Source organism: Talpa occidentalis, unplaced genomic scaffold (genome assembly GCF_014898055.3).
Source record: "Talpa occidentalis isolate TD23 unplaced genomic scaffold, MPIMG_talOcc4v2.1 talOcc4.2, whole genome shotgun sequence".
Classification (NCBI taxonomy): domain Eukaryota; kingdom Metazoa; phylum Chordata; class Mammalia; order Eulipotyphla; family Talpidae; genus Talpa; species Talpa occidentalis.
Window position 1 is genome coordinate 74,283,239 of NW_023602073.1, and position 22,946 is coordinate 74,306,184.

The 22,946-nt window shown below is 35.9% G+C and overlaps 1 protein-coding gene across 2 annotated transcripts in view; it reads left to right on the forward strand.

The window, feature by feature from the left end:
* The window catches only part of HCRTR2 (hypocretin receptor 2), a 225,067-nt gene that overhangs the window by 31,134 nt on the left and 170,987 nt on the right, over positions 1-22,946 (forward strand). The window contains exon 2 of one of the 2 annotated variants that reach the window (XM_054698878.1): positions 10,265-10,347. The gene's annotated coding sequence lies outside the window, so the exon portion shown is untranslated. Of the gene's footprint in view, positions 1-10,264; positions 10,348-16,228; positions 16,248-22,946 lie in introns of those variants that run through there. The other variant, XM_054698879.1, reaches the window with a different exon arrangement.

The window sequence follows — 22,946 nt, forward strand, 5'->3', positions numbered from 1 at the left end:
CTTGTTTTCCCCTATAAGCTGAACCATGTGAGTACTTTGACAAAGGGCTTCCCTATTCTGATGTATTTTCAAATAATTAGTTTATCTTACCTTTTATTTTTTAAAGACTTATTTATTTTTGCATACAAGAGCTGGAGTGTAGGCCAGAGGTGTAGGGGATCGACCAGAGACAGAGTGGGGAGCAGAACAGGTGGATTGACTAAAATACATTACTATGGTGGGCAGCGGGCAAAACAGGAGAGGTCTGCTGTGCCATGTGGGTTAGCTCTCTGGCTGGGGATCGAACTCATGTTGCAGTTGCTGGCGATAGCTTCATAGTGCTGAAACTTAATCCCTTGCACCACTAGGGTGGTCCCTTAATAATTATTTTAAAGTTAGAAGGAAATAATAAATAATGTGATTCATTAATGTAATAAAAATGAGAATCAAAATCCTAGATAAAATTTGAATGAAAGACAAATTAAATAGAAAATTTTCAATGAAAGGAAAGAAAAATAAGATGTTCCATACTCTCAAAGCAACAGAAACCCATATTTTATGGCTAAATGTTTTCATAAGGCACAAATAAGTGATTTAGTGACTATTTTAGGAAACCTTAAAAACTAAAAGTAATTAAAAACAAAAAAAATTAAGAGAAAATAATGATAATGATACCTGGAGTGCAGTAGGAAACCAAAAGAGCAGAATAAATAAAACAGTGAAATTTTTGAAAAGTACAAAAAGAGAGTGTTTATAAGAGTAGGAATGACCCTAAATATGGGAGGGATTAAATTGATCATAGGCATCAACTACTGTTTAATGGCCAATAACTTTGAAAATATTTTTAAAAGCTTAAAACTATTAGTGAAGAAAAAAATATCAAACAGGTTCACAGATTATTCCAATTATATACAATCTAAGCATGTAAAACTCTTTAATGAATTTTATTAAGTCAGTGTGGCTTTTTAAAAACAAAAGATAACATGAGTGACGTCATTAGGATGGACCCTAATATAATATGACTTTAGTCTTTATAAGAGAAGGAGATTAGAACACAGACATGCAGAAGGAGACATGAAGACACGGAGAAAATGTGGTCATGTACCAGCAAGGTAGAGAGATTTCATAAGAAACCAATCTGTTAACGCCTTGATCTCAGACCTCTAACCTCTAATAGGAAAAAAAAAATTCTGTTTATTATGATAGCCTTAGAAAACTAATAAAGAATATTGAGTTTTGAGATGTCTAGTAGACATTCAGAGATTTAAATTCATGCAAGAGGGCCTCCCTGGTGGCACTAGGGGTTAAGACATAACCTTTGAATCTCGCTGCAGCCACTGCAGCATGAGTACGCTCCCAGGCCAGGGAGCTACCTACATGGTGCAGGAGAACTCTCCTGTGTCGCCCGCTGCTCCCCTCAGCTGTGTATTTCAGTTAGTCTGCCTGTTCTGTTCCCCGCTCTGTCTCTGGTGAATCCTCTCACCAGCCTCACCTCTGGCCTGTACCCCAGTTCTTGTATGCATAAATAAATCTTTAAGAAAAATAAAAATAAATTCATGCAAGAAATTTACACTAGAGATATAAACCTGGAGATCATTGTCATGTAGACAGTATTTAAGGGTATTAAGCTAGGTGATATCACTAAGAAAATAACAGTAGATAAAAGAGTAGATGATAGCCAAGAAATATACCCCCCTACTAGGGGGATAAAGTAAGAGGAAGGAGAGTCTCAGCAAAAGAGATTGAAAAAGACTGACCAGTCAGAAAATGAAGAATGTGATTTGAAAAACAAGTCAAGAAATTGTTTCCTAAACAAAAGAGTTACTAGGTATTTCAAATACTACTGATAGGTTGAATAGATTGGTGGTTGAGAATTATCTACTGTGGGCCTCCCTGGTGACCTAGGGTTAGGGCTCAGTGCTGTCACCATGACTGCCTGAGTTCCATATGGCACAGCAGACCTCTCCTGTCTCGCCAGCTGTTCCCCTCAGCAGTGTATTTCAGTAGATCTGCCTGTTGTGTTACCCGTTCTGTCTCTTGTGAATCCTCACATCCCCTACACCTCTGGTCTACACTGCAGTTCTTCACCAAAAAAAAAAAAAAAAAAAAAAAAAACACACACACACACAAAAAACAAAAAAACCACCAAAAAGATACAGAATTGTCTATTATATTTAGCAATGGTAAGATCATTAATGATGTCATCAGGAGACGTTTTAATGCAATTAGCAGAGGTAAAAGTTTGATTATAATAGATATAAATGAGAATAGGAGGTAAGGAATAAAATAAATTCATGTATCCAGCACAAATAAGGGCACACTGAATCTGCTTACTGGGTCTTTTTTTAATGAAGTATTAAATCTAGTTTCCAAGTCTGCAAAGCTGAAGTAAAGCATGTGCATTAATGGAAGTGATCTCCCAAGGTCCTTTGAAAGTTTCTACTATCCTCAGAAATCTTGCCAAATGCTAGTCATGATATGATTTTATAGGTTTAGGTGTAGAATAGCTACTCCCTTAATAATAATATAATTTAAGAACATGCCTCTAAAATTTTACATACCATAAAGCAGTAATAACTTCTTCAGAGAGCTATTTACATTTTATATTTGATACCATAATGGATTTCCACAGAACACAATACATTACATTAAATAATTTCAACTGAGGATTGTTTTTATAAATTATATTATGAGTAAGACCGATGAGTATACTCTTTTATAGTACAACATAAAGGCATTATTTTAGAGGTAAAGCTTTTCCAAAAAATCAAACATTATCTAATGGCATATGGAATTTTTCTTTAACACAGTGATTTAATGGTCCATTATGTTGTAACAGTTGGTTATTTAGGCTATCTGAGTATCAATCTGAATGTGATATTTGATTAATACAATTTTCAACTGATAAAATGTAGCTGTTCGTTGGTTAATATTTAACTGGTATTTTTTTCCTTAGAGGTTAAAATTACCTCTTAATATATGGATGTAAACCAAGAACTTATATGATATTTAAGGAAAGAAAGGAGTTATAGTGTTATACATTATCAATTTATCTTCAAGGTAATCTATTCAAACATTTTTATAGACTCTGTAGTGAACTAATGATTGCATATTAATAGGTGAACCAAACAGAGGTGATTCCTGCTTCATTAAACTTATAATCTAATGGAATAGACAAATAACTAATCAACAAATAAACTTATAATTAATGAAAATTGTGTAACCTCTACCATAGCAATAGCATTAAAAATGTGATTTCTAAGGTCAAATACTAAAATCGTAATTGTTACATAATTGTTTTGAAAATATTTTATGAAAGAAATTATAAAGAAAATACCATACCAGTTTATAAAACAGGGGAGACTACTTTAGATATCATGGACAAGAAAAACCAGATATGATAATTAATTTGAGACTTGAATGATAAACAGAAGTCCCCCAAACAGAAAAAGTGTTCCTAGCAAAAGTCCTCTGTTAGAAAAGAGATTAGAAAATGAGAAAAGGATAAAAGGATTTGTTGGATCATATAGTAGATCATTTTTAATATTTTGAGTAAACTCCATACTGTTTTCCATATGACCTAGATGGTTTACATTCCCATCAACACTATATGAGGGTTCGTTTCTCTACACATCCTTTGCAACAGTCAGAAGTGTGGGCGGATGAGAGAATTTACCAGAGCCAGAGTGGGGAACAGAACAGGCAAACTGACAAAGTACACTGCTGAGGGGAGCATCAGGCGTGGCAGGAGAGGTCTGCCGTGCCATGTGGGACCCTCGCCAGTGGCCAGGGATCACACTGGTGCTGCAAGGCTGTGGGCAGCTTCGCAGCCCAGCACTCAACTGCTGCACCACTGGGGAGGCCCTGCAAGCACCTATTGTTGCTGGTCTTTTTTATATGTGCCATTCTCACAGGTGTGAGGAGGTCTCTGATTGTGATTTACATTTCCCTGACAATAAGTGATGAGCTTTTTTTATGTGCCTGTATGTCTTCTTTGGAGAAGTTCCTGTTTAGTTGTTCTGCCCATTTTTGATTGGATTATTTGTTTTATTTTTCTTCAGTTGTCTGATTTCTTTGTAGGTCTTGGTTCTTAGTCCCTGGTTGGATGTATGGTGTGCAAATATTTCCTCCCATTCATTAGGGTGTCGTTTTGTTTTAATGACAGTCTCTTTCACTGTACAGAAGCTTTTGAGTTTAATGTATTTGCAGTTGTTTATATTCCCTGTTGTTTTCCTTGCTGTTAGAAATGAATCCCTAAAGACATCTCTGAAACCACTGTTGTGGAGTCTTTTGTGTACGTTTGCTTTTATGTATTTTGTGGTTTTAGGGCTTATGTCCAGGGCTTATATCCATTTTGAGTTGATTTTTGTGTGTATGTTGTGAGAGACTGGTCTAGTTTCATTCTTTTGTGTGTGCCTATCTAGTTTTCCAATACCAATTGAAGTGGATTTCCTTTCTATAATGTATATTCTTGACTCCTTTGTTTTAGATTAACTGTCCATTTAGGTGTGGGTTTACTTCTGGGCTCTCAATTCTATTCCATTGTTCTGTGTTAGATATTTATAGGGTACTTGACCCCTGAAAGGCTGAATACACATTCTTCTCAAGTGCACACGAAATATTCTCAAGTATTGTCCACAAATGGGGATCACCAAAAAAGTACCAATAAATTCATGAAGACTAAAATCATACCAAGCATCTTCTCTGAACATAGTCGTATCAAACTAAAAATAAACTGTAAAATAAATCAGGAAGAACCTCTAATATGTGGAGACTGAACAACACACTATTGAATTAATATTGATCCAATGAGGAGATCAAAGAAAAAATTTAAAAAATACATCAAGACGGGCCTCCCCTGGTGGCACAGGTGGTTGAACACTGTTCTGTGAAGCTGTCCGCAGCCTCTGCAGCACCAGTTGGATCCTGGCCAGCCAGTGAGGGTCCCACATGGCGTGACAGACCTCTCCTGTCTCACCCGCTGCTCCCCTCAGCAGTGTATTTTGTCAGTCTACCTGTTCTGCTCCCTGCTCTATCTCTAGTGAATCCTCTCGCCCTGCCATGCATCTGGCCTGTACCCTGGTTCTTGTATAAATAAATAAATAAAATATTTTAAAAAAATACATCAAGACAAATGAAAATGAGGATACATCCTCCAGGATCTATGGAATATACCTAAGGCCATACTGAAAGGAAAGTACAGTGCAACACAGGGCCAGATGACATAAGAAAGGGCTCAAGTAAATCATCTTATCTCTCACCTCAAGAAATTAGGAAAGGATAACCAGACAACACCAAAAGCTAGTAGAAGGAAGCAAATAATAAAAATATTATCAGAAATAAATGAAATAGAAATCAAAAAGACAGTACAAAAGAGTTATGAAAAAAATGTTATCCCTCTGGGAAAAAAAAATTAACAAACCTCTGCCTAGGCTCACAAAGAAAAAAAGGAGAAAACACAAATAGATTCATAAATGAAGACGAGAAGTTACAACAGTCATCTCAGAAATTCTGAGAATCATAAGCTATTACTATGACCATTTGTATAGTGGTAAGTTGAATAACATAGAAGAGTTGGATAAATTCTTAGAAATGCACAACATTTATTTCTTTCAGGAAGAAACAGAAAACCTGAACAGTCAATAACAAACAAGGACATTGAAACAGTGATCAAATGTTTCTCAAAAAATGGAAGTCCAGGATCAGATGGTTTTACTAGTGAGTTCTACCAGACCTTCAAAGATGTGCTAATATCTATCTTTCTCGAATCCTTCCCAAAAAATTGCTTTAGATTTCTTGCAAAGGAAATCCTTTTGCTAAGAATTAGGCAGAGTGCCATCAAGAAGACTAGTTTAGAAGGCCCCAGAAACATTCTAAAGAAGAAAATAATGGCTGCATGGAGAGAATGGTAGTAGGGGTAAGAGTTGGATTGAGCCAATTTGGGGATAAAATTAAAAGGACTTAAGGATTAATCAGGTATGGGAACTAAAATTACATTAAAAAACTTTACATCTTCCGCTGAAGAATCCCATAATTTGTGTGCCTGTTCACTTCCTTATTACTTTAGAATCTTTTCAAATAAATGAAAGCATGCTTTATGATGCTGGGGTCTTGCTCCTCAATTGTTCTTATTCAAAACCCTTTTAAACATAAATAGTAGTATCCAACATACAATGGACAAATAGTGATATATCCATTTGGACCAAAAGGAAATGGATGTATAACAGGAACATTTTCTATTAAAAAAAAAAAAGCAAACATTTAGAATGCATCTTATTTTTTTTCACTCCTAAGAAAAAAATATAGTAACTCAACATTAGAATTGATTGCATGAATCATTCCTCTAAGTGCTCCAACCAAAGTCATAGACTCTTTATAAATATATCATTACTAAAAAAATTTCTTGGATTTCAGATGTGTTCCTGATTAAATATTTTTAAAAGCTTATTTTTATGCTGTTGTACAATGGTGAAAAAATAAGTTCCTTATCCACTTTGGATTTCACTTGAAATAACAAAGCACACAGTTAAAGTAAGAGAAAGTCTTACTAGTCAATAAAACTGCATTTTAGCTTCATTCTTCATTTAATTTCTACAATGAGAAAAAGTAGTGGATTATTAATTCATTTATCTCCATTTTGGAAAAAAAAATTAGAAAACATCCTTTCCTAAGAATGGTTGAAGAATAAGTTGAATAAGTACAACTATTGCTTGTTTTTTTGGTCTTCAAATTGAAACTCTTAGGAATTCAAGGGAAGTTATCTGCCTGGATAAATGAGAAGCATAAGAGTTTTGATTTATCTAGGTTTTGTATGATTCTTTTTACATCTGTAACCCCATGGAGAATCTAGTTTATATCTTTCTCTTTAAAAGTAGATTTTATTTAAATTAGTTTTAAATTTACTCTTAGTTCATTCTCTTGAAATGATTCATAATATAAAGCAGTGAAAGATACAGGGAATTTAAAGAAGAGTGAGAAATTCTAGGACATTATTTATTTATTTTTATTTATTTATTTATTTATTTATTTATTTATTTATTTATTTATTTATTTATTTATTTATTTATTTATTTATACAAGCACTGGGTACAGTCAGAAGCACGGGAGGGTGAGAGAATTCACCAGAACCAAAGCGGGGAGCAGAGTAGGCGGAAGGACCGAAGCACACTGCTAAGGGGAGCAGCGGGCGGCAGGAGAGGTCTGCGCACCTTGTGGGACCCCCCTTCGGTGGCCGGGGAGCAGCCGCGGATCAAACCGGCGCTGCAGAGGCTGCGGGCAGCTTTGCAACCCAGTGCTCAACCGCTGCGCCACTGGGGAGGCCCACTAGGACATAATTTAAATAATAGAAATAATGTTTTGAAGAAGCTGAAAAGGGAAAAATGATTATTATTATGGAAATAATTATTCAAGTTTTCCTAATGACATATCTTCAAGTTACAGTGGAATTCTATTCACTATCATTTTTAACTTGGTTAGAAAATTAAAAAGTGATATTCTGTAAAAGAAAACAGGAGAGGATTTAAAGAACAGATTAGATGTCTTTTATTTTAAAGTTTTTGAAAGGCAGCTATAGCTCTTTGGCCAAGGGGTGGGTGAGGAAAAAGGCAGTTAAAGCTTGAAGTAGAGAAAAGGCAATCAGAGCCTTTTATGTCAAACTTCTCTAAAGCTCTTAAGATTACAACTTCAAACCTCATCATTGCCCTACAGGTAATGGAAGGCAAAGTGTTGAGCTTTCTGGCTGTGATTTCCAATAAGCCTACCAATATGATACAAATGTCACAGAGTTGACAAATGAGTTTGGAAAATCAGTGTTAAAGATGATAGCCATTCAAGGGTCAAGATAATATACTGAAAGAGATTCAGGTGGAACTACAGTGCAAGCATAGTATGTATTTAGCCCCAATTTCTGTAGGACTCCCAAGGTGCTTGGGTAAAAAGTTAGGGCAGTGCAGGAATAGTCCATCTAAATTTCAGTGTAACTGTCTCTTAAGATAGCTATGGTCCTCTATTAGCAGAAGTCAAATTGAGTCATCCAGTCATCAGCAAAATCTCCTTGGCACTTGTTAGAAATGCAATTTCTTGGACCCCAAACCAGGCCTGAGGCACAGATTCAACAATCTGCATTTTAATAAACCCTCCTGTTGATTCTGATGCAAGCTAATGTTTGAAGAACGCACAGAAATAGTTTCAGCCTTGACAGCCAAGGAGAGACAGTGATTCATAGATGGCACCCTCAGAGATTTTCTCTGAATTTTTCTTGGGTGTAGCCTGTATTTTAAAATATCCCAAACGGTTTCTTATACATGTAGGGAGTCCAGAATTGTTAGCTAAAGAAAGATTTGGGTGCCCTTCTAGATCATTAAGAATGTAGCCAATTCTTTCTCTACTCACACAGGCCCAATTTTCATCCTTGCTTTGGAAACAATATGGGACAAAACTATGTGGACTGTAACTCTGTGCTGCCGTATAATTTTTGGCAAATTCAAACAAGGAAGGTGGCAGCAAGGTCTTAGGTATTGAGGACTCTTTTAAGATCAGTGTTTTCCTTTCTCTCTGGTGCCTTTTTTCATTCCAACTTAATGTGACTCAGTGCTGAGTCTGTGCCTGGTGTCCAAGTTCAAGTACGATAATGGGTTTTCTCATATGATGGGTTTCTGGATCACAGGGAGTCACTTTTCAGTTATATTTTATTTTGTATCTAGGAAATCTGGCACTAGATAAAAATGATTCATCCTTCTAATTTTTTTGCTTAAAGTATTAAATTACACCACAGTCTGAGGTATTCTATGACACTTTTCCTCTTAGAGGTGACTGTCAGCTTTTATATTCTTCATCTTAGTGAGTGAGCATGTGTGTGTGTGTTTGTGTGTATTTGTGTGTATGCATGTAGAGAGAGATAGTATACATATATCTAGATTATATATATAATATCTATAGTTATAGTTGTGTGTATATATTTTTTAATTTGTCCATGACTTTACTTCTAGTGATTCTCTCTTTCGAATTGCTTTTACCAGCCACTTCTACCATGAATGCAGTTGTTTCCTTTCAAAAACACTTGTGGAAATGTCACCCTGAGAAAATGATGAGGGGGCATCAGAAGTTTGCAGATGTAATGACAGTGTGTCTACAGTGCAATAACCTTTTCGCTCTCCTCTGTCGTTTCCAAGAGAGATTTTGAATATATAGAGGACTCTTGGTCAGCTGGATGACTAGTTCCCTTAAAAAGGCAGTTTCTTTTAAAAAATTAGTGCTATAATATAGTTGATTAAGAGTATAGGTTATAGAGCCAAACTGTACAAGTGGGAGTTTGAAGCCCATATTTGCCATCTACTAGCTATGTCACTTTAATTAAGGTATTCATCATTTATTGCCAATTATTGTTTATTTTTAAACTGGTGATGAAAATTATATTCTCTCTTATAGTTTTATGTTATAAGCTAGTTAACATATGTAAAGCACTGAATACAGGTTATTCTCACTGTCAGCTACATTAATATCTATTTTAATTTGTAATTGCCAAATTAATATAATGAGACTAAGAATGTACAGGATTTCAGTGGATTTTGTGAGTCATGTAAATAGTCTTGGAAGATACAGAGAGTAAGTAAAAATTATAACATCCTTTAGAGGTATGAAAAATGTCAAAGAAACATAAAAAGGTAGCCATGGGAAAGACTAAGAACATGTGTCATATATGATTATATTTTTGCAATTGACTGTATAGTTCCAGTGGATCTGGGTGGTTATGGGAGAGGAATAGAGCTACCCTAAAGAAAGCAAATGTTTTTACTTTTGCTCCTACTGGGAAAAAATTAATTGTGGTGCAGGATTATGGTTAGCAGACTTTATACTGTAAGAGTCAAGAAAAGAAGCGTGGACAAATGTGATGCTTATGGTTGAGTAGAGTATTGTCCAGATACCAGGAATTGAGAGATCTACTCTCAAGAGTGTGGTAGTTTTCTTCTGGCAATGTGGGGAGACCAGGGGGCCAGACTAGGATTTGTTCAGGTTCTGGAGCATAGGTATTGATGGAATAGCAATGATAGCCATTAGTAGCAAAAACTTTGACCAACAAAGTTGCCAGCATACTAGCAGATGTAGCAATGGTGCCAAAACTCTCAGGGGTTTACTTCTGAGCTCATATAAGGAGAGCTTCCTGGGAAGCCTTCAAAATTAGCTTAAGTGCATTTTGATGGGGGCTAAATTTCTGCCAGTAGGGTATTTTCACAATAATTTGGGCATAAAAAAATGAAGACATTTATTTGATATCATTGTTCTATAGGTTTTGGCCATAGAGACTTTGGAGGAATGGTGTCACACTTCCCAGAAAAGGCAAAACAACCCATGTGGGTTCAAGTGAACTTTGTAAGTCTATTGTGCACACAGCTTCTTTTAAGTTAATTTTGTCTAGAGCACAGTTCTGACCCTATGTGATCATTTTATCCACTTCTGGAATGACTAGCAAAAAATATAGCAGGTATATTCCTCTTCAACTTATATTTAGTATTTCATGTATTTGCTATGACAGTGAAAGAATTTAAGACATGACAATTCAAGTTGTGGAGATATTACATTACTTGTTTAAAGTTTCAAATTAGTTACATTAAATGTTAACAATATACTTTATCTTGGAGAATGGTATATAAAATTTATGATCTGATTTTTTAAATTTTTTGTTAACATCATAATATAATTCATTCTTAATTAGTCTAGGACATTGTTTCATTATTAAAATAGATGATTACTATAATTTTCCAGATGGGTATATATTCAGAGGTAAAAAAAAATAAATCTTCTGAATAAACCTTAGCCTTATCTATCATAGGCTTATATTAGAGAAGAGGGAAAAGATAACCAAGACCATTATTATCTGGAATTGGTGGGAAGATGATTGCCCTAAAATAGTTCACAATTCTTCTAGGGGTTCCTCATACACTCCAGGGTATCCCAGAACAATTGAATCGCCTCTTGGTCTTACAGAGGATATTGTCGTGGGAGCTGGTCAAATTGAGTATTTAAAGCATAATACAAATTTGTCAAAGAAATTCAACCATAATTTGACTCTTCTCTCAGCCTTCATTTCCCAAACCAATTGCTCTCAAAGACTAAAATGATGGAAAAATCTGATACATTAAAAAAAGAAGAAATCTGATACATGCTAAAATAATCTCCCTGTCTTTCTTACTCTCATTCCTCTCCCAAGTCTCCCTTCCTCTGTTCTTCTTTCTCTCTTCCTTGCCTTTATTCCTTCTCTCTCCACCTCACTCTTTTGTCCTTCTGTGAGACTTTATTGAACAACCATAATGTTCAATAATAAATCGTGAATTTTGTCATCAAAATGTCAGAATTGTCACACTAAGTGACGAGGTGACAATACAAATTATATCAAACACAGTATCTGTAGCCTAGTTATCATAGTCACCTGACAAACTAGATTAAACCAAAGCATAGATTAAAAAACAGGTGAGTGATGAATATGTGTGTGTGTGTGTATATATATGTATATCTCATTTGCCACTTTCTACCTGTACTCTATACTCTATTACCTTTACTTATAGCAGTGTCGTATGTAACATAAAATACTTCAGATCGACTCTTAGCCAATTTTTCTACCTCAACATTTACTGCCAATCAATCTTATGTCTTTCTATAAAGTGGCTCTACCTATAGTCAAGTAATGACGAGGATTTGCCCTGCACTTATTGTGTACCAGGTAAATCACCTGAAGAAATCCTAAGTAGTAGTAGTATCGCCATTTCCTTTTTCAGGGAGTTAAGCATTTGCCCAGGGTCACCAGAAGGTGTGGCAGTTAGGGGAAGAGGTCTTGGTTGCCTGGCCCCAGGTTCATACTGCTGTGGTTCTTTTAGTGCTCTAAATCTAATTTGAAGCTCTGCTGCTGCTGCTTCCAACAAAAGCATCCTGATATGTACAATGGTTCCAACTATTGTACAATGGTAATTGCCGATTATAGGCCCCACCTTTTAATGTGACTCACAGCATTTGTCAGTGATTTACAGATGGGGCTTCTACTTAACTCCCAACTCTCACCTCTTCCTCATCCTCTCCCTTTGCAACTCCAAACACCAGAGGTGCTAGCTAGCTTCTGCCTAGATGTTCTTGAGAATGCTTTTGTTGTAGCAGAAACATTTTTATCCTCATCTCATTCTGGATAATAATAACTGATTATTTAAAACTCAGCTAGAACCTTGAATCTTCCTCTTTAGGTCTGTTCCTTCCACTAGAGTGACCTGGGCTCATTATTTTCTGTCATTTTTTTTTTTTTGAGGTCCCATCTGTTTCAAGCACTGCATATGATATAGAGGTTCACACCTCTTCAGATATGTTACCAAACCACACTCAACACCAAGTCTCTCAGTCATCCATCATAATCCATTGAGCCTTGGTAGAGGCCTTTTATGATACTGTAACAGGGTGGTCCTCAGGAAAATGGGAGGTTCCAGGTTCCCCACCCCACCCATGGGAGGGTGGAGCTGAGCTGGGAGAAGGAGAAGCTGGAGGGGAAAGTGGAGTTGGAGGGAAACAGAATGGAGCGCAAGAAGGAGACCTGAAGGAGGCATGTGGAGTAGAGATACATGTGAAGAAGCTGCACTTGGTTATTGGTCCTGGACTAGTTAAAACAGACATGGGTGAGAGACCTGAGCGAAGGTTACCAATGGCAGGTTTTATGTTGATTTTGATTTTGCTTCTACTCCCAGACTTGTCTGGCTATTTCTGACCCTTTTCTATAGGTCCCTGCCAGAGGGTACTTCAGACTTGTGGCAGGCTTTCAGGCCTTGCTTTTGACCAGTCTTGTTTGGGTGGACTTTTACCCATGAGGGGAATGGGTAACTTTGGGTGCTCGATTTGAAAACTATAAACTATATTCTTTGTCTTTTCTGTATTGCACACTAATTGTATGAAAGTTTCTTTCCATTAAAGGTCTTATATGTTTTGTCTTGATGCAGTGAGTGGCAGAACCTATTTACAGTGGGCAGGTTTGGGGGTTCTAGGGTGTCCCTCTCCCTGAACTGTAACAATACCACAGTGCCCCATAATATCTACATGGTCCTATCACTCAGTTTTCCTTATTGTGTTAAATTTAATAACCACTTTTAACAGCAGACTTGATTCCATGGTCATCAAGATTTAGAGAGAAATGGAGACTAGTCCTACATTAATATTATACCTTTAGATATAAAAACAAGTATATTTTTCAAGTGTTTTCTCAAATATGGGTCTTAAAGTTTTATGTGTTCCACCAGAAGTGTCTCAGATACATTTTTAAAAAGGATTTATTTATTTATATGAGCTGGGGTATAGGCCAGAGGTGCGGGAGGGTGAGAGGATTCACCAGAGACAGAGTGGGGAGCAGAACAGGTAGACAGACCGAAAGCATTGCTGAGGGGAACAGAGGGCGAGACAGGAGAGGGCTGCTGCACCATGTGGGTATCTCCCTGGCCTGCCGGGGCTCGAACCCACGCTGCAGAGGCTGTAGACAGCTTCACAGCACTGCGCTCAACCCACTGCACTACTGGGGAGGCCCAATTTTAATTTTTTTAAAGCTCAATTTATTATCCATACAAGAACTGGAGCAAAGGCCAGGGGTGCAGGGGGTGAGAAGAGTCACGAGAGACAGAGTGGGGAACAGACCAGGTGGATCTACTGAAATACACTGCTGAGGGGAGCAGCGGGTGAGACAGGAGAGGTCTGCTGCGCCATGTGGGTAGCTCCCTGGCAGACCAGGGATCAAACTTGTGCTGCAGAGACTGCAGACAGCTTCATAGTGCTGTGCTTAACCATTTGCGCCACCAGGGAGGCCCTAAAATTAAGTTTTTTTTAACATAAAATTGAATCTATAAATAAGTGAGGTACATATTTTTCTTGTTGTTGCCCAAGTCCATGGACAGAACACATCTTCCTCTTCAGTCTTCTTCTTTTATGCATTGATCAAGTTTACCTAGTTGCTATATCTTTAAGACATCAATTTATTTTATAACCCTTTGAAATGAGTCCCTTCCTCTATTTGTTGGTTTGGGCAGAAAGACAACTAACTCCTTTCTTATTTTCTTACTTCTTTCACCCTTATTGTTCAAATTTCCCTAAATCCAAAAGGGAACCATGGAAATACACATCTAGTCCTTTGCTGGTGATTTTCTCATGTAGGGATAAAGCTTCCTTTCATTCATATAAGTGACTACTACCAGCTTAGTGATAATCACTTTGAACTTCTCATGACATTTGTCTTCCCATCCTCCAACATTTCCTATCAGCACCTGGCTCAGAAGGAGTTGTGATCTGTTGATCATGTTGAAAGGTTAAGTATTTGAGGCAAAACATATTTGTAATTTAGGGGAGTTTTCCTGAAATGTATTTCTTTCTGTGACTTTTCTGCTTTAGGCCTACAAAGCAGTGCTTCTGGTCAGTCTCTCATATGGATGTAGGGCATTGTATTAACCTCCCAGATGTGTTTTGCCAGTGCTCTTGCCTGCCATGCTTAGCACCAAATGAATGGGCAAAGTGTCAGATAATGAGGTCCTGGAGCTGTCAATCTGTTCACTGGCATCCACAGTAGCTCACTGAACCTTGGATTCACTGTGCTCCTCCTGTAGGAAGGAGGAAAGACAACAAACAGTGGCTGTAGGGACTTACCCAAAATGTGTTGTTATATCCAAACCCTAATGCTCAGCTTAATGAACTGCTATTGAGTCAGAGTAATGGAATCTATGATGTTATAAGAGAAACAAAGACCAAATTTCAGTGAAACTTATAACTTACCCACAGGGTAAAAGTTTGAAATTAGAGAAAGCTATACTTTTATAGTGAAACACCACAAACTGAGTCAAAATTTAAATAGAGGGCCCTGAGATAAATAATGTAGACAGATCCTCTGAAACTTCAACTTGAAAAAAAAAAAATCAAGCACTTTCAGCATCTGTGTGTGTGTGTGTTTGTGCGCGCACACATAAGTGTGTGCATGTGTGTGTAGGAGTTGACCTTTCTTAAAGGTAATTTGGGCAGTGATTATACTCAAGGTCAAAACCATTCATCAAATACAAATACATAATTTAATATGACAAGCACTTAAAATTAGTCACTGGCTTTTTAGTTACATTTGTACTTGTATTTGATTCAAGCCACATTTGGCTGAATGCTGCAGGTCACTTCATGAAACATTTCATTGGTTGGACAAGAAAGTCAGACAAAAGCAACACCTAATACTCTAGACTTGGCAGCAGGCAGGAAGACAGGTGGTAGGAATTTTTCATGCTGAAAAGCAGTCTGAAAGATGACATTGAACATGGGTAATAGAGAAAGGTTTAATTCTCCAATTTAGAAATGCTACTAAGAACCCAGTTTTTCATAGAATATGGAACAAAATTCTCTTAATGACGGTTTGTATGTAGAGAAAAAGCATTGCTATAAATATCAGGTGGTTTATTGTATGCCATGTCAGAAGGAAGATAATGAAAGCAGTGTCATATTCTCTAAGAGTGAAAATAAATCTGGGATATATACCTTTACCAGAATCCCAGAAGTATGTATGCGAAAACATAAATGTAGGATTTTCAGCATTTTATAGTATGGTTGGCTTTAAAAGACAGACAAATTCTAGTGCTGATAACAGAAATGTACAATAATAAAGGGAGAAAAATGTTCAGATTTTAAGACTATTAGGGATCTTCTGGGTTTCATACAAGTGATTAAGTTACTCAAGGTCTTTGAAAGCTTGCTAAGAAGATGAAAAAGAAAGGACACAAAGTAATTGTGAACAGTCAGCTGAAAAAAGGAGGGAGGGATTATGATAGACAATTCAAAGTTAACTGAGTTAAACCAACACAAACAGTCTAAATAGTCTTTGGCATAGTAAAGAAGAACAGAACACTGGGATGCACAGTCTGGAGAAAGATTCTACGGGGAAATCATACTATTTAATGTCAGAGCAATATAGCAAACTGGTAGAACTCATTGCTAGAGAAGAAGGAATAGAAATTTGAATCAGCACACAGACTATGTCTAAGATCCACTGTCTGATACAATATTTGTTGCCCTTCATGCTGGCTTCTTTTTTGCATCTGGATTCTAGATGCAAAATTTGAGACTATTTAGAATTTTACACACACACACACCCATTGTTGTCATAATTTGAGACTATTTAGAATTTTACACATCCACCCATTGTTGCCATGCATTTTTTTTTTTTTTGTCTTTCCCCATTATGAACTGTCAACCCTTAGGTTTCTAAGTGGAGCTATCCTGCAACTGCTGTAAGTAAGTCTCTGACTTTTAGTTGACTTATAATTCTACAAGTGTTTTTTTAGATTTCTCTAATTTCTGGGCAGACACATTGCTTTGAAAACCGTTGAAAGGTCATCAATGACCTCTCTGGCTTGGATCCTTGGATTCTTTGACATTTTTCTCTTCATCCCATATACTCCAGTGTGCCCACCACATTTTCTCCTCCCTCCAAGTACAGGATCTAGAGATTGGGAAGGTCCTTCTTCAGGAGTTCTGTTCTATTTGCACCGATTACGTCCTTTCTCCTGGGTACCTCCTCCTCCCTCTATCTGTGCTGCCACCTGGTGGTTATAAACAGTCTTCCTCTTATTTTGGGGGGGGGGGGTTCTGGTTACTTAGTGATATTAAGACATACACTAGCAATGATAACCACCAGGCAGTGTATATTGTTTAATTAGTTATAATCAATACCCATAAAAATCTCTTTCAGGTAACTTACTTTAAACAATAAAAAACAAATGAAAATATATTTTGAGTTAGAGATAACTGCTAACAAGGAGAACAAATAAAGGAAGAAAAGGAATATGGATTGTCTGGAAGATTAAATTTTATGTGGTAGGTAGGGTAGGTTTCCGTGGTCAGGTTTCATTTTGATAAAGACTTGAGGAAATGAAACAGTCATGGGAAATAGTATTGTCTTGGGAAATAGTGTTCTAGACTAAACAGAAAAGCAGAAAAAAAAAATCCAGAGGTGGTGGCAAGCCTAGTATGTTCAAGGAACTCAAAGGAAGCCAGTGTATATAGTGGGAGAAACAGCAGAGACAGTGTAGAGTAGTGGGAGAGGAGAGAGAAGGGACGGTGGCCCACACGTGTAGGCTTCTCTTGTTGTAATATTGATGTGGGAAGGAAGTGGGAAGTCATAGGTAGTTTCAGGGCAATGGAAGGACATGCCTATTTTAAATTTTAACTGGTTGTTTAATTTTTATTTATTTATTTTTTAAAAAGATTATTTATTTATTTATTTATTTATTTATTTATTTATTTATTTATCTGTTTGTTTATGCAAGCCCTGGGTACAGTCAGAGGCATGGGAGGGTGAGAGAATTCACCAGAGCCAGAGCCAGGAACAGAACAGGCAGACTGACGAAATACACTGCTAAGGGGAGCAGTGCGCGGCAGGAGAGGTCTGTGTGCCATATGGGATGGGACCCTCGCCTGGTGGCCAGGGATCGAACCTGCGCTGCAGAGGCTGTGGGCAGCTTTGCAGCCCAGCTCTCAACACTGTGCCACTGGGGGAGGCCCTTATCTGGTTGTTTTATATAGACTATATTGTGACTTAGGTATGTGAACACACTTCCTTAGTGTTCTGAGACTACAAACCCAGGTGCCTAACCAAAAATATACCTAGGTTTACTAGACTGATCGTGACAAAAGGGTGTGAGCCAGTGAGGATAATTGGTGAATTTTATAGAATGGTTGTGCTCTTAGAGTATGGGAAGAAGATTTAAAAATATAAGCTAAACTTAGAATGAACAAGCCAGGGCAAGTCTTAGAAGTAATGCAACTTGGTAACATTTCAAAACTTTTTTGGCCTCAGGATGACTTCATATTTGTAAAAATGATTGGGGGCCCCAAACAGCCTTTTTTTTTAAAAAAATGTGAATTAAATCTATTGCTATTTATCATAATGGAAATGTACTTTCAAATATTTATGTACTGATTCATTTAAAATACAACCAAACAATCTGCTATATGTTCACATTTGTATGAACAGTAACTATGCCTTCCAAGTGAAACCCTGAGTGAGAAGAGTGGAATTGTTTTATATATTTCCAAACCTCTTTAATGTTTGGCTTAATGAAAATTTATTATCTCATATTTGTTTCAGTACATTATCTGCTGAAATACCACACACACTGTAGCTTCTGGAAAACTATACTGTATGAGAGTAAGAGAGTAAAAAACATAGAAAACATCTTTTTCTTATTGTTAAATTATTTTTGACCTTGTAGATTTAGTGAAAATCAGTCCCTGCACCACACCTTGGAAAACACTTGCAGAAAAACGGCAAATTATTATATATCTAAGAATCATCTTAGTTCCTTAAACCCTATGACAATGTCTAGTCAAAGTAGGTAAGATGTACTACTTTAAATTTAAGCAAAACAGAATGAATACAGTGAAATTATACTTAAAAAAATATCTAACCCTGGAAGATTTGCAAGTCCAAATTTCCTTATGCAGTTTAATTGTATACATTCTTTGTTTTAAAATCTGAGATTTCTGACAGCAGATAAGGAGAGAAAAGAAGAATCCTGAAGTCAAAAGGATTTGGGTAAAGGGCCTAATGACTACCTAGGGGTAGTCATTGATAGACAATATGTTTTTCGATTTTTAGTCATGACTTGGGTACAGAATTTTAGATATGAAGGTGGAGTCCCCCAATAAATTAGATTACACATTTTCATTCAAATTGAGTGATGCTTTAAAATATCAAGCTAATGAGAAAAATGTGAATTTTAATTCTACGTTTATGGAGAAGTTTTGGGGTAAAATTTAGCACATATTCTGTAAATGTTCTTTTACTCAGAATAATGTTACATAGGAAACAACTTTTATTACAAAAATATTTATGTTATAAGAAAACATTTTCTACTTCAAAAAAATCAACCAACTGCTATTGCATATTGTGTTACATTCCTTGGATTGTTATTGTTACGTTTGGTTGCTTTTCCTTTAGAAAGAATTTTTTTATTTTGGTAATACTTCAAATCTTACTACTTTCCATAATGAAAATATTTGAACTTCTAATTTGTCAAAATTATTTTTTCACAAAAGATAAATAACATATTTTTCCACTGAGTTGTTTTGAGGTAACATGCTTATATTAAAGAAATTGAATCAATAATAGATAGCACTCCAAAATACAAACCACCAGGCCCAGATGAGTTATCAAGTAAATTCTATACAACACTTAAAGAAGAAATTATAATAATTCTAAACAAGACAGAAGCAGAGGAAATACTTCCTAACTCAGTGATGCTAGTATTAACCTAATAACAAACCAGACAGAGATATTACAAGAAAAGAAAACAGCAAATCACTATCTTTCATACACAAAGATGCAAAAATCCTCAACAAAAATTTTGCAAATCAAATCCAACATTGTATATTAAGAATCACGATCAAATAAAATTTATTACAGTTATACAGGGCTGGTTCAAAAATCAATTAATCACACCAGCAGTTTAAAGAAGAAAATCACATGATCATGTCAGTAGAAACAAAAGAGCACCTATTTATAAAAACTGTCAGTAAGCTAGGCGTACAAGGAAATTTCCTCAGCTTGATAAAGAATACCTACAAAAATCTATGGCAAGCTTCAAATGTAATGGTGAAAAATCTGAAGCTTTCCCATTAATCTAGGAGCAAGTCATGAATATCCCCTGTCACCACTCCTTTTTAATATTGTACTGAAAGTTGTAGTACATGTAGTAAAACAAGAAAAAGCAATACAATCAGGTAGAAGGAATATAAAAAAATATGTTCACAAATGATATCTAAATAAGAAATCTGAAAGAATCATCAAAAAAGAAAGCCTCTTAAAACCAGTAAGCAATTATAGCAATGTTGTAAAATACAAAGAATATAAAAACTCAATTTTTATGTTAATAAAACAAATTTGAACAAGTCAAATTTGGATTCAAACTACAATACTACTTATATTAACAATTCAAAATATGGAATGCTTAGGTATAACTCTAACAAAGTATATATTATCTCCACATGAGGAAAATTATAAATTTATGAAAGAAATCAAAGAACTAAACAACTAGATATTCCATATTCATGGATAGGAAGACTCAATATTGACAAATACCAGTATTTTCCAGCTTTATCCTAGACATAAGTGCAGTGCCAACCAAAATCTCAGTCAGTTATTTTGTGGATATAAATAAGCTGGTTCTAAAGTTTATATGAAAATAAAAAACAAAGAAACACAGAGTAGCCAACACAATACTGAAAGAAAAGGACAAAGTTGGAGGCCTGGTTATATGTGACTTAAGACTACAAGTCTACAATAAGTTTTTTTTCATTTACATAATTTAGTGCTTTAATTTTTTTCTCAAATTTTGTTTCAGTTGTTTCCATAGCTATCTTCCCATCGTCTTATGTGCATGTCCTTCACTCATCACCCCCTCCAAAACTCCCATGGCAATATACTGATCTCTTTCTTCTCCTCCCTCCCTGCTTGTTCCCTCAAGCAACCAGTATATTTTTTCAGAGTCTTACTGTTTTTGCAGTGCCTTGCCAGTTTTTTCTTTTGTTGTTTATATTCCATAAATAAGTTAAACTATCAATGAATATTTTTGAATGAAAAACAGTAAATCAACATTTCAATAATCGAGACAGTTTAGTATTAGTGAAAGAATGGACACATATATCAATGGAAAATACATCCTTTACAAATATTAACTCAAATTGGATCATAGACCTAAATATAACACATAAAACTCAGTCCATGAAAGTTGAGTTAGAGATTCTTAACTGCTCTCAGAGTTCAGCTATCAAACTACTGTTTTCTATTATGTCAAGTCTTTGCATGCTAACCGTATCAATAGAATAATTGAGTGTTAGCACTCCCTGAAAGGGTTCATGAAATCTTAGCTGAGATGAGATGTAGTAGGGCATTGTTGTGGATCTTGCTTCACAGGCTCTCTCTAGCTCAGAGATCAGAGCTGCATCATCCTGCAGAGTATGAATTGTATCCCTCTGAAGTTTCTATAATAGTGGATCATATGTGTAATGTTGCCTTTTTTCATTAGCAAGCTGCAGTACACATTTGAGAAAGTTCCCAGCAAGTGTCAGCTGTGACTGTTCAGTTTAAAAGTTAATACAGGCCTCTATGCCAAGTTGTCAATTTAGGGAATTAATTAAGGTATTTGAAGTAAACTATACCCACTACCCTATAAGATCTATGTGGACAAGGAATTTGATAACCTCATTCTCTTAAAACATCTGACTTCTTGTAACACTGTCTAACATATAACTCAGTAAATCAGTAATTAGTATATGAAGGATTGATTAGCTAATTAATATAGTTTCCTATATGTGTACTTATTGACTAACCTTTTCCAAAAAAGTCATACTGTAGCTAATCAAATAAGAATGTCTCTAGTAAATCACTATCTTAGAATCTTAGGACCTGGGCTGTTTGTTCTCATCCCAGTTATATTGTTTGTAGTAAAGGTAGATAAAAGGGTGTCTGAGGATTTCCAGGAAGGTTGAATCAGAAAAAGGTACAGAAACACAGGGATCAAAAGCAGAATAGAAAAAAATAAAATGACCCTAAACATATTTGTGATGATAAACAGTTTTAGTATAGCTACTTTTTAGTAGCTCTCATGGCCCATTTGCTTTATTTCTCATTATGGAATTTACATCATCTAATATAATTATTCCAAACCCAATAGGGAAATAAGAAGATGAGCTTAAATAGTACCGAAATGTTCTGAGACAAAAAAATTAGGTAGTGGCTAGACACCTATTTAAATGTTTATGCCTGGAGACTGATGCTATATTGCATTTAAATGGCACATGAGAAAAAAAATAATAAAGTGAGGGAATTTTAATGGCATAGTGACAAAATAGTTTGAAAATTTAAAGCAAACACCTCTTTAATTAAAACCTTTCCCCCAAATACAAACAGTATGTGAATTTAGAAGATTATATTTCTAAAACTAATGCAATTTAATTATAATGCTTTCCGTCTGTGTAATGCTTTTTTTGCTTTGCATATCCTACTACCCACTTGCTGATTACTTTTACCAGGAAGACATAATCTTATTTTCTTTCCTCAGTTTTATTGAAGTATAATTGGATTTTAAAAATGTTCATGATCAATGTATACAATTTGATAAGTATGGACATATATCAATGTATAAATCAAAGAAATAAGCATATTCATCACCTTCAAAAATTTGTTTCTAAATTTTTGTAGCAAGAGTAATTAACATAAGTGTGAAGTAATAAAAATATATACGTATGGGTCTCTACCCTGGTTTGTGACACAGAACTCTGAAATCCCTTGGGATTTCTTAGGTGATAGGAAGATTTTTTTTTGTTCTAATTAAGGTGACTCTTGATGGCCTCTGGGATAGCTTAAGCATATATGTTGGTCATCAGGAACACCAGTCCATAATTAGAAGGTTAGAGCTTTCAGCCCCTCCAGGAAGGGGACTGGGGTTATTGATTCAATTAGTGAGCAATCATCTTAATTGAAGAAGTTCCCATAAAAATCCCCAAATTATGGGGTTTGGAAAGCTTTGTGTTAGTGAACACACCACATGCTGGCAGAGTAGTATTCTCCAAATCCCCTGGGACAGATGTTATTGTGCTCAATGTCCTATTGGACATATGTATTTATATTATGTGTCTCTATCTGACTCTTCATCTCCATCTTATTATATAATAAATTTGTAAATAGAAGTAAGCAGTTGCCTGAGTTCTATAAGTTGTTCTAGCAAATGATCAAACACATGTAGGGGTCCTGAGAACTTCAGCAATTTAGAGTTAGATAGTCAGAAGCACAGATTAGGACTAGGAATATCATTGGCTTCTGAAGTGGGGGGCGCAATCTCATGGGACAAAGTCCTTAACCTATGAGTTCTGTACTAATGCCTATTATTTGTGGCAGAACAGAATTGTAGTCTCTCCAGCTGGCATCA